Source organism: Parambassis ranga, chromosome 9, assembly GCF_900634625.1.
Source record: "Parambassis ranga chromosome 9, fParRan2.1, whole genome shotgun sequence".
In the NCBI taxonomy this organism is placed as follows: domain Eukaryota; kingdom Metazoa; phylum Chordata; class Actinopteri; family Ambassidae; genus Parambassis; species Parambassis ranga.
Window position 1 is genome coordinate 3,573,417 of NC_041030.1, and position 13,312 is coordinate 3,586,728.

Genomic DNA, 13,312 nt, shown 5'->3' on the forward strand with positions numbered 1-13,312 from the left:
TTAGCATGGCTGCCTAATTATAATGTGAAAAAAATGGCTAATCATTTATCAAAATGAGAGGATAAGAGAGTAAGAATAACTTTAGAAATAAATATCATGCAGGCCAAAATAAGACAATGCATCCCTGCAGTAAAGAGTAAAAGTCATTATATTTCTGCTGCTTTGACCTAATGACCATTGGTTTTCTTTATATCAGTCTTGTGTGAGTCTTGCTCTGTCGATATTAACCTCAGCCATAATGTCAAAAAATGTGGTCACATCTGAGAATAAAATGACCTTTTACACCTATTTCTTTTCAGTAAAAGAAATCTATGAATATTTTTCAGTTCAGACAGTGGGTGCTGGACAAAATGTGTCCAGTGCTTCACTTTAGAGCCCATTTTGACTATGGAAGCTTCAGTATTCTGGTATTATGGTAATTCTGGTTCCTGATGGACTTCCAAAGCATAAAGTGGGTTATGCATAAACCCTATAACACCATTTTTAATATTCAATTTTAGAATAAAATATAAACAAAGGGTCTTGTAATTGAGCTTTTTAACAGTGTGCTATATCTGCATTGACTTGTAAACAGTATCATATACTGTGTGTTGCCTTTTGTGTTCAGCATAAAGCAGCAATTCAAGAACAATTGAGAAACTTAAAGCACACAGAGACCAGGTTTCATGTTTTTTTAAAGAAAAATCATATTGATTTTTTATGAGACAAAGAAAAAATGTCTACAATAGACTAAAAGCTATTTGTTAAAGCTTCATCTGTGGACAGCACCTTCTATTCTCGGCGCAGTAAGAGTGCAGCCGATGATAATAACCATTGATCTCCGCCTGCTCAGACTGCAGAGCAGATGCTGGTGCCCTGCTCACTGGCACTTCAGCGGTGATGTGCAGCACAGGTGAACAATGGGCTCTTTTAGACGCAGGGGCCACCCTGCTCCTCCACCAAAATGCTCATTTGGTTGCAGGGTCCTCATTAAAAAAGGACCTCTGAGTGTCTCGGGTCAGACCCCGGGAAGTGGAACACTTTGCTCAAACAGGCCTTTACTTTCCACACAATGAAACTGTCTTAATCAAGCGGTGTAATGGCTGCCGGTGGGGGCCCTCGTCTATGTCGGGGCCCCTTGTTAGGAAAGGCTAATGGGCGGAGACCTGTTGTGTGCCTTTTTTAAAAAAAAAAAACCCTCCCAGATCCCTGCTGTGATGCGTACTGCAGAAGTAGGTTGGGGGCGCACACACGCTGCAGCACCACACACACACACATCATTTCCAGTGGAGATTGGCACAGAGACGCAGCGCCGCGACCACTCCGACAGCCTGCGTCTGCTCGGTACGGACTGCTAAAACTTCTGAGACAAGAGAGGCGGATAGAACCTTGTAGCTCGTCCCAGATAGTGGATTAAATCCACGCTCTTTTTTTCTTTCTTTTCTGTTTTTTTCCTTTTCTCCTCCTCCTCCTCTGGTTTCGTGTTACAAAGCCTTGGGAGGGAGTTGCGCGGAGAGCTAGTTCTTCTGTGTAGAAACTGAATGACAGGATCATATGGCTTGATTTGCCTTGTAGTCCAAACATTTAAAGAAAAAAAATCATCGAGGACGGGAGAGGAGAGGAGAGGAGACGCGGACGAATTCATCTTAAATTGATGAGGATGTGGAATAATTTATAACTCAGAATTTCAGAAACAAACGCGAGATAACGGTGAAAGAAGAGAGAGAGAGAGAGAAAGGGAGAGAGAGGCAGGATACTGGATCTGTCGTCAGAGAAAGACAGGGAGGAAAGCGCAGGACGCGTTGCCTGATCATCCCCACCATCACCGTCATAATAAGGTAAGTTTATTTATTGTAATGGTGGTTGCATCGCTGCTGTGCGTCGGCGGGATTTAAAGTAGAAACAGTAAAAAAAAAAACAGACCCGGAGAGTCCGGATCTCCAACTGTTGCCATGAAGCCCTCGTATTTTTCCCCTCTTATTTTCCACAAATAGAAGGAATTAGGTTGCAAAGCGCTGTCTAGACTAATGATTTTGGGGGTTGTAAGTTGCCAGTTTGGGGCTCAGTGTGGTGCAACTTTATCTCCCTTTATTCGCGCAGTGTAAACACAGCGCACTGCGGTCAGGAGCTGTTGGAAGGGAATCAACTCCGGGGCTTCACTGTTGCAACGACTCTGCTCCAAAATCACAGCCCACTACTACAACTACACTGCATAGGCAACACTATCATATATATAGAGAGAGGGAGAGAGCCTATGACATCTCTATGCGCAAATTCCAGCCTCAATATAATAGTACTAAGTTTGTGAATAAAGTGTGTGGCTCAAGAGAGTTTACAAAGATGTAGGACACTTAATCCTCCAGGATCGTATATCCCTGTGCCTCCAGCTGCTCAAAGAACATCTCTTATTGTAGCAATAATTATCTGACCTAAAATATGACTTTTAAAATACTTCCCCTCCATTTGTGTTTTTGTCTTAATGAAATAAGTATTAGCTTCGGTTGACTGATTATTGTAATTACTGAACAGGAGGTGGAGGTGGTGCGCCCAAAAGTGGACAGCATGAGTTTGTGTTAAAAAAAAAGTGCTGGTTTAGAGGAAGGAGGAGTTTTCCTATTTTAACAAGGCTGGTGGTGCCAGTGCCAGTTAACTAACAGACAGGAGCAGGAGGGTGGTGCATGGCTACACACACAGACAGTGAAGGGAGAAGTTGGTGGATGGAGGACTTTAAAGCAGTTAAACGTGAAGACATATTCTGTCCGCAAGTGAGGTGTGTGTGTGTGTATGAGTGTGTGTGTGCTACTGTGTCATTTGCAAAGAGAAAGTAAAAAAAATATTATCTGTGGTTCAGGTCAGATTATGCAGGAAGCAGATTATGAGGAGACATCTGTGACAAACTTTGGTTACTTGAAGGATTGCTCCTGAAATCTGCATTATATCCATGTTAGAAAAAAGCCTCCAACAAAGACACACACACACACACAGAGCAGCCCCCTGGCCCCAGATGTTAATGCCTCCATTGAGAGAGCCACAGGACTCCTGCCGACTCCATCTCTTCATTGTCACACACACAATGGGCTCTACATCCTCCTTGCAGCCTCCCTTACATCTCCCTCATGTACACACACACGACTAAGCTGACACATGAGGACTTTCTTCAAACTTTTTGTTATTCACAGTTTCTGTGTGTGGTAATGTGTCACGATGTTGTGTTGTATATGTGCTCATCAATCCGGAGCACAAGTCTACATCCTATCAAAGATGCAATCGCCCTAAAAGAAGCTGAAAAAGTGACTCAATCAATCAGTTTTCAAAATAAAAGTGGATTCACATGTCCGTCCTGTTGTTCAGCTGTTTACCGCTCTGTGTGTCTGTGCACGTGTGCGTCACAGAAGCTGTGTGTTTTGACACCTGAGGGTCAACATTGCGTCATAGCCGCTTCACCATCACTGCACCAGATGTCTCCTGTCTGCTGTGTGACTGCGCGTTTGTGTGCACGTTTAATTGTCATCTCTGTGTCACATGCATCACGTCAATGCAACAGATACAACAGATCCCACATGGCGAGAAGCTGAATGCACGGTAGAATCCCATGATAACAGGATCATTGCCGATTATGTAACTCAGCAGCTTCACATGCAGGAACACACACACACAGACACACACACAAGGTGTTTGTTCACGCTGGCTGTGTTGTTGTTGTGTATGGATCTGAATCGGCTAACGATAATGTATTTGAGATGGTGGTGAGAGGCGCTTTTCTTTCTTTTTTTCACAGCCTTCGCTGAGCAACAGTTGATGCTCCAGCTTCCCACAGGAGGCATTTTTCTAAACATCCTTTTCATCCCACCACTGATTTAATTCTCTGTGCTGTTTTTTTGCTTTTAAAAAAGTCTTTTAGACACAGATTGGGTTTATGTTGTCTCATACTGCCCTTGTGTTTCCAGCTGAGCTGAGTGAAGTTCACATCTTGTGCATTGCCCTTTGTGTTGAGATGCTGCACGAACAGAATCACAGCCTTTGCTCCCGTGTGTGTATGTGGTCTTGTACAGCTATCTTTGTGAGAACCAGACCAGTTATACCATTGAAGTGTGGTCATTTTGGCCTTTATTAGACCCTTTTAAATGACTGTTTAAGGGTTAAGACTTGGTCTTAGGATTAACGTTAGGTGGGGATGAGGGACTTAGTTGTGATGGGTAAGATACCAAGGAATGCATTTTGAATGAATGTCCTCACAAATATAGCTGTGCAAGGTTGTGTGTTTGTGTGTTTTAAACTGAGATATGATTCACAGAGGGCCAGATGTAAGGTCTGGAGAGCTGAAGCAGATGGGTCATGTGTGTGTGTGCTTGAGGGGGCCAGCGGGAGGCAGGGCAGGGCTGGGCAGGCTGATGTTTGGAGGAGGAGGAGGAGGAGGAAGGGAAGAAGCATGTTTACAAGAACATTACAGTAAATGGACTTTTGGCAGGGTTAGCGATATGATCCTTGTACTTACGTGCCATCAGTTTGTGTAAGCATGTTTTTATTATTGCTCCATTTTCATGGGCTCCGTGAGCTGCATCAGCTGTCTGAAAGTGAATCTAGAATCTGACTTCACACTCATACGCAAACATTAAGGAGTGTTAGGCATTAGCATGTCATTAGCGCATTAACTGTGAGTGCCGAGAATCTGTAATTAACTTCAATCAAAAACGGCCTTATTATGATTATTTTCAGCTCTTCTAAGGAATGACCCGATCCAATGGACCTGGTTCCATCCTCTTTCTGTGTCCACTGAATATAAATATGCCTTCTTTGGGGCAGGATTTCATTCATTGGCTCCCTCTTCACCAGGGGAACAGTAAAACTTGTTCCCCCGAAAAAGGAGGTAAAGACAGATTTCTGTCTCTTAAGTCAAAAGAAGCAGCAAGCACCTGATGCCACATATTAAATCACGCAGAAAATTAGTATGCAGCATGAAACTGGGACGCAGTTTTTTGACTTGCAGATCGTGTCAGTGTGTGTCTTTATGTTGCATATTTGATGTGAAGTTTGGGAACGTGTTTCCCAGCATGCAGCCTTTCTTCATTCTGCACGGCTGTACAGGAGCACACTGTCACCATCCTGTTTCAGCAAATTCTCCAATTTCTTCTGAACTGATGCGGTTGTGATTTATTGTTTAAAATGCTAGGGATGGCACTGTTTTTTTGAAATGTAGGACGCAAACTGTGAAGAAGCACACACATACACACAAACACACACTACGCTACGCAACTCCCCCCAACCCCAACCACCCCCTCTGCCCCAGGACCCATCTCAGTGGCTTTAAGGCCCGCTGAGAAGTTTCCGTCAGGCAGCGAGGATGGATCCAGAGAGGTTTGGCAGGGGCTGTGATTGCAGTTGTTCCGAGACGAGAAGAAGCTTTTGCTTGTCTGCAACTTAGCCTTTCCTTTGAGCCCTCTCTCACTCTCTCTCTCTCTCTCTCTCTCTCTCTCTCACTCACTCATTTTCGGCTCAATTCGGGTAGCATAATAAGGTCATTTTTGCACTGCCAAAGTGTGAGCACTTACCACTTATATAGCTCAACTTTAATTGAAGAGACAAGTGCATATTCAGCCTATTGTGAATGAAAACTATGCAAGGATAGAGCAGAGTAGTATAATCCTTTTGCTGGCATTAATAGTAGTGCCAGTACCCTGAATGCCCCAGCAGCAGCAGCAGCAGCAGCCATTATGGATCTTTCTCTCTTTCCCTCACAATCAATCTGGTTAAATTAAATCAAGTCTTATTGACATCTCACTCAAAAATGAACAATATTGCCAGAAAAAGCACTTCTTTCAGAAAACTGACTACAAAGCATTAATAAATATTAAGTCACTCATGAATGATGCATCTCTCCCCCCCTCCCCCTTTGGGGCTGTCAATAAATAAATAAGTCCTGAGGGAGAAAAAGTGTTTCCAGGAAAGTCAGACATGGTGGAAAATCCAATACGGAGCATACTGACGATCCTGCGGGCGAATATGTGGAGCTGGGTAAAGCCGATCGTATTCATTCTTGCAATGTGGAAGTTTTGTTTATCAAAGCTTTTCATCCTGACCTGTAATTTCCCCTTGCTGTCAGGCTGATCAATGCCACTGTAAAAAAAATAAAATAATGTCAGAATGGTGAGCAGCATCACCCAAATCTAATTACTGTTGTCGCAAGCAAATGAATGAACAGATGGAGAGTAATCTATAGCTCCCCACCATGACATAGAGGTTTGTGCTGTTTTTTTTTTTTTTAGCACAACTACATATCTCCCTTTATGTGACTCGCTCGGAGAGTTACTGAAGACGCTCAGTGCAGCAGCTCTGGGTGGCCGGGTCCTGCATTATTTATGAGTGGTAGAATGGAGGTGGAGGAGAGCCCTGACCTGCTTGTTTGTTACCAGCTGACCACTATTGGCCATCTGCTGCCCGCCAGCCTTGCTCTCTCTCTCGCTCTGTCCATGTTGCTCTGCTATCTGTGCATGAATCTGTCTGTCTATCAATAACGCAGTTTCTCTCCCAAGTTTTTATGTAAAACAGGACACTTAAAGGTCGGATAGAGTTTTTGCTTACTTGTTATAGAGCTGGGTCCAAACAATGTCATTGAAGGTGAGCATGTCAATGAATAATAACATTTAGCAATTTTGGCAGTGAGCGACCGTGGTCCTGTTGGTTGCGATTTGGCTTTCAGTATTTAGTTAAGACATTATATAATACTTTTTTAATAGATGTTTTTCTTTATGATCTTTAGAAGTTGCTCATGCCAGCTAGCTCTTACCATACTTTATGCTAAGCTAACATTTGCATTAGTAATCTTTTGAGGTGTTGGTTGCATTATTTGTACATTTTCTTTAAAAAAACACCATGTAAGCTAAGCTAACATGTAAAGCTTAGTGAGCTTTACAGTGTTTGGTACCTTCCGATAAAACCAGGCTAGCTTTTTTGATCTTGATGCTAGTTTAAACTGGCAGAGCCATACTAGTTGTTTTATTATAACGTGTTTCATATTTTATGCTAAGCTAAGCTAACATCATATTAGGGAGCTTTAAACATGTTGGTAGGTGTTTTTGTTGTCTTGGTACAGAGATATAAATTGCCAGAGGGTCTATATATATATATATATATATATATATATATATATATATATATATATATATATATTAAAAATTAAACAACCAAGCATGTAGAACTATTTCTGTCATTTCAGCAAAATCATTTCTTCTCTTTCCTCATGTAGTAACAGCTTCCATCAATTTCCAATGTTTTCAGAGAAGCCTCCCTTCAGCGATGATTTCCTGGTCGAACCTGTTTAATGCTGCTTCCTGGGTCTGTCTGGGCTTGGCTGTGGCTGAAATTGTAAAAGCTGGACTGGGGAGAGATAGTAATAATATGCTCAGCCAAAAAAGAACTTGTCAGTGAGCCAACTGTGTTTCGGGGGCACCATGTAAGGTATTCAGTATGTTTTCTGAGGCCCCCGACGCCCCTGGTCATCGGCTGCTTGTTGTTTTGTTTGTTCCGACTCAGCAGATGTTTTCTGGTTCAGTTGTCCGCACGGTGCAGAGACAACCGCCAGAATTGTTCTCTTTTTGTTATTCTGGTTTTAGTGACACATCAGGACTGTTTGGACTGGAATATGGAGTTTCCTTTTTGTTTACTGTCAGCGGCGACTTTGCTGTGTGTGTACATTTCATAAAGTATGTGTCCGTGCATATTTAGTTTGTGCTTCTTGCTGTTTTCAGTCATTATCTCCTGGATAGAGTATGTAAATGTGTGCAGGCTAGAAGCAGAAGATAAGTTAAAAACATACTGTCTCATGCATTGAATAACTGAAATTGTGTGCATGTGAATAATGATGCAGATGCAGTGCAGTGTGGGGGTGTGTGTGCAGAGGAAAGTAGGCCCCTACCCTCCTCTTCTCCCCCCTGTGCTAAGCAGAGCATGGTAGTTTGTTTTTATGACAGACTTTTTTTTGGCATTGTTCTGGTCCGATAGAGCTCACCCTCCCTACCGTGGGACCGGCCGTTAGCTGGCAGGAAGTGCCGGGAGCGCGCACACACATTGTACAGGAGACTCCGGCACACACACACACACACACACAGAGACCCACACACACTTGCATGTAAAGTTTTGAAAGGACAATAAAAAAAGTTGCCCTGTTGCTCGCCGGCTGGTAAGCTCCAGCTTATCCAGGAAGGAGCTGCAGCCGGGCTAATGGCCTCTCTCCAGGGTAGGCACTACAGAGGGGCCTGTGCAGGCTTATCAGCAGCAGGAGGGCCACTACATGACTGCTGTCTGAGATCTCCTCTGAGCGCTTGTGTTAGTGTGTGTGTGTGTGTGTGGGAGTAGCTTAGCTTTCATAGCTGTAAGGAGAGTGAGGGCTACCCTCCTTATTTCCTGCTGTGTTTGTCTAGTGTTGCTTTGGACTGTAGGAAAGTAAATGTTAGTCATTAGCCCCAGTTAGATGAAAACATAGATGTCTACACAGTGTAGCACCTCTAATTGGAAATTCAAAGCTAACTCGGCAGTTCTAATGGCAGCTCAGCCTGTCAAGTCGTACTGGGAAGTCAATGCCACCCTATATTGTTAAAAAAAATAAATGACAGACCAGTGAGTACTAACCAAATACTCAGAACAACAACCTGAGCCGTCATCACAGCTGAGGTTTATTTCCTCGCCCTAATTGGACATGTCTCAGTAAAAAAAGCTGGCTGGATTTGTGAAAAAATAATTTCATGTGCGATGAGGAGGAGTGAAGCACCCTGCCCCCTGACTGACTAATCAGATTTTTTCTCATGGATCTCAATACGATGACTCCAGCATGATCCAAGCCCATGAATCACTGCTGCTTTTACTCATCTGTGGTGAAGGGGAAACTAATACGATGTTCACAGCAGCTGCTAACTACACTGTTACTCTGTGAAAGGTCTGTTATATCCAGATCTTCTTCTTTTGCCTCGGCTGAAAAGTAAACACTGTAAACCTGCTGTTTGTTTGTGTTGACGGTGCAGCGTCCCCACCTGCTCGTCTGCTTTGCACATTGCCGGAGATAGAAGTGACGAGATCCTGCAGGCAGAAATACAATGTTCAGCAAATGCTCAATATACATGGGGGAAAGAAGTTGTGCCAAGGAGAAACACTGCTGTCATGTCAGTATAGATATACTATAGCAATACTGATTCCCTTTACATGATGGAGCTGACCTGCACCTTGCATTATTGTTAGTGAATGCAGCACCGAAGTCCCTTCCAGACATCAGCTACAAGTCTGCTTTAATAACTAATGCATGAGTTTGGAAGTCATTCTGAGCCTCCTGTATCTCCTTCTAAGTTGCCAGATCCTGGATCTAGACACCCTCTGTTTCATCAAAGTTCATGTGCTGCCAAAAGTGACGGTCTAGCTTCATGTTGGGTCCCTCTACACCCTAAGCTGAACCATCACTATAAACTGAGGAAACAGAAACGTTTCCTCTGCAGGGTGGCAGGATTCTCCTTTACAGAGCGGGTCAGGAGCTGGGTAGAGCCGCTGCTCCTCTACAATGAGATGAGATGGTTTAAGTGGTTCGGGCACCCAGGTGCCTCCCTGGGGAGGTGCTCTGGGCACGAGGAGGCCCCAGGGCAGACCCAGGAAACACTGGAGGGATTGTATCTGTCTGGAGGTATGGGTTTACCTGCTTAGAGACACTAGTTGGATGGATGGTAGCATAGCAGAAGTAATGACCACCCTTTGGTGATTACTTCTGGGCAGAGCCATTTTACAGCCATCCCACTTCCTATATTGAAAAGTTATGAAAGAGTGAATGGAGATAAACATCTAAAATACTACATTTTTACCTGCTTCTACAAAAATACAGTATTGATTATAGGTCAAAACTAAACTTTAAAGGGCAGAATGCCCTTTTCTCTTTCTTACAGCAAAGGTAATTTGTCCATAACACCCTGCCTTTCTGCTAATGGATGCTGATTGGTCAGTTCAGAAGTTCTGAACTTCTGCAACAGGAGTTGTGTAAGGCAGCCAGTCAGCTGACATATGTCTCTTTAGGGGCTCTGCTGCTGCTGCTTGGATGTCTTAAATCAAAACAGTGGATGCTATAAAGTGCCTCGGGTGCGTGATGTCGCTAATATTTATAGTATTTTTCTGGATTTGAAAAGCCATAAAAAACGATACTCTATTGTTTAATGATAAAAACGTCCCCTGGACTTTACCGTTCCATGGGACCCCGTTCATTCTGATCTCACATGGGCCCCCTAAATTCAGACAGTGCCACTATATAGAAATGGTCTGGTTTTAGCTCTGGTTAGCACCTAATTGGCTTCACCTTGAATCCAGGACCGCAGCCTCCTTTGAGCCCAGCTGTATCAGCAGCTGCTGCTACAATAGTGCTGTTGTTGGGGTGTTGGGTCTGGCAGCTTTTTGGGGGGTGAAAGGGAGAGACCAGTTCTGTGTTTGTCCTCTAACCCACCCTTATCCTGCTGCAGACTCACCTTTGACCTTTCCCTCCTCCCCCCCTTTCGTCTCCTGCTGCTCTTTTCCAGTCCACCGCTCTCTCGGTGATGGAAAGAGAAAAAAGAGTAGAGAGATGCTCAGCAGGATGAAGGCTCAATAATACAACAGAAAAGAGATGAAATAGGAACAGGGCAGAGATTGGGGAGAATACAAGGGGTGGCAAGAGGGTGGGGGCGGGATATAGAAACATATACAGGTTGCCAGGTTTGGTCCACTCTCCTAGAGAGAGGCTGAGATTGGAAAGCAAGAAGGAAGCCTGCTCACCCAGACAACAGCCCTGAGAAACCAAGATAAGAGGCGAGCAACAGTCAACAATTACACCATCAATTTTCAGCCTGGCTTTCTCGCTCCCCCCTTCAATCATTCTCATCTTTTTGCTTCTTGGGACTTACTCTTAAGTCTCCCTTTTTTCTTCCACACTGCCTTTGGAATAGACCTCACTCTCAGAGACATACACTCTTAGGAAGAGTTGTCATCCACACATGTTACAGTCGGGACATTTTTGTGATATCATCATTAGTATTACTTTCACTTTTCCACTCGGTATATTCAGATCTGACAAATATGGCACCCAGACATGCAAACTCTCACCTGAGCTAACACATTCACACATTTCTTGCCAAATGTACGCATTTGCACGCACACCTTCGTACGTTCACACGTTGTCTCTATCTCTCTTTCTCACACACACACAGCCGTGGCATATGGAACAGTTTATCTCACAGTGTTTTTTTTCCCCATACCTATTAGACAAAGTCTTTTTAGGAACACCAGGGAGGGGAGAAAGGCAAACTCTTTATTAGGATTATTTCTTTTCTTTTTTCCCTTTTTTCTTTTTCTTTGCCTAAGGTTAGACCAGGCGTTGAGAACACACACATGCTTGCAGAAACCCCCTCATTTTACGCATCACAAAAAAAATCAATAACATTTCTTTAAAACGCCTGAAAACTAATGGAAAGAGACAGTGAGGATGATGGACCAGCAATGCAAACTCACAATAGATAGATAGATAGATAGATAGATAGATAGATAGATAGATAGATAGATAGATAGATAGATAGATAGATAGATAGATAGATAGATGAAACAGAGCAGTACTGAAAATTGAAGGGACACAGTTAAATGGGCTTCCCATTTTAAAATTCATTGACTGTCCATCCTCCATCCCTCTGTCCCTTCATCCTTCCATCCATCCATCCTATCCTCTCATATCTTAGTTGCTGAACAGCTCTGATTTGTGTACCAGGATTAAATTCCTCAAATTTGTCTTTCGCTCCCTATGGGAGAGGACTGTGCTTTTTAATTAATTGATTTTGAAATGAAGTTAGCTGCTGTGTCTGTGTGTGTCTGTGTGTGTGTGTGTGTGTGTGCGCTGCTGCGTGTGTGTGGTTAAATCCAGTGTGTGTGTTTGAGGTTACGGTTTCTGAGTGTGTCCCTGATGCTTAGCTGGGTACAGAGGGGCATGGTTTTGGGTATTGCTGAGTGTGTGAGCATATTTTGGTCTGTGCCTTTGTGGTTATTTGTCATGGAGGATGTGGATGTTGTTGCTGAATCTAAATCCGAAAGTGTAGAAACTGACAATTCTGATTCTTTTTTGCGCTTTGTTTTTGGATTGATCGTTATACTGTGTTAATTAGTGAGCTTTAGAAATCAAAGATGGCAGATTTTTGATCCTTTCCCATCTTTATTCTAAGCTAAGTTGATCAGCTGTTAGTATTTAGTCTATATATATCATACTCTTGCTCTTCGCCTTTATATTGGAGAATCATGAATGATAATGTGGATTTATTATAGTTTTAACTTTATATATAGGTCGCAGCAGTTTCATCCATCTCTTAACTCACCCACCTTACAGGTGTAACTCCACCTTTCTTAGAAGTGCAGCTCCTTCTGTAGTATAAATCTTTGATTGCAGTGCAGCACCAGCCCAACTTTTTTTTTTGTCCTGTTACAGATACCTGGGTTTTGCATGTCAGTCGATACGGATCCCATATCATTTCCTATGCAGATATTGTACGATGCTGCCCATTTAGTTGGCATAGAAAGCATTTAATGCCTCCATACAGCTGACTCTTTGGTTCACTCCATACTGTACCATATGCAGCACGTAGAACTGGAAAGACTGACTCCCTGGATCCATTTTCAAATACTAAGTTTAGCTATTAAGCCAACATCAGGGTTGATATCAATCAATTGGTGCAGCTCTATCTTTGTCTTCCTTATCCGCTCTGAATAAACAACAGGGATAAATCATATTCTGTTACAAAGGTATTTCTGCTTTCTATAAAATCTTTGCTAGCCGAAAAACATTTGTTAAACTCAAATGAACAGAAACCTGTATTTACTGTGAATCACTGATACTCAGTCTGCTTAACCCCTGAAGACCTTGGCTGGTTTTTGAGATTTCCAACTGAACAAATATTGTTGATTTCAGTTGGTAACAGCTCTATATGAGGCCAACCTTGGGCTCCATGGATAAGAGACTCAGGAGTATTTTAAAAAATAATAAATGTCCTTGTCTTCCATAACCAAGCTGGAGTGAGATTTGCAAACAAACAACAAAAAAGTCCTGTAAAATAAACCTTTTTATAGCTGCTTAAACAGTAAATAACAGCTGCATTACTTCATTTAACCTCTACTAAAGTTATTCAGCTGCTATATAATACCAAAATTGATGCATCATAACTTTAGTTAAAGTATCACCAGGTGGCCTCAGGCGATGCAGAAACCTCCAGGGCTGTGAGTCCTATTATAAGTGCTATAAACTGAAGGCTTAGTTTGTGTCTGTTCAGCCTGAGAAATGGAAGTTTTCTAATAAAAGTGC

The 13,312-nt window shown here is 42.8% G+C and overlaps 1 protein-coding gene across 1 annotated transcript in view; it reads left to right on the forward strand.

The window, feature by feature from the left end:
- The first annotated feature begins 1,280 nt into the window (after nucleotides 1–1,280).
- sema4c (sema domain, immunoglobulin domain (Ig), transmembrane domain (TM) and short cytoplasmic domain, (semaphorin) 4C) overlaps nucleotides 1,281–13,312 on the forward strand; it is a 77,259-nt gene continuing 65,227 nt past the window's right edge. Inside the window, exon 1 of the mRNA XM_028414577.1 lies at nucleotides 1,281–1,817. The gene's annotated coding sequence lies outside the window, so the exon portion shown is untranslated. The remainder of the gene's footprint in view (nucleotides 1,818–13,312) is intronic.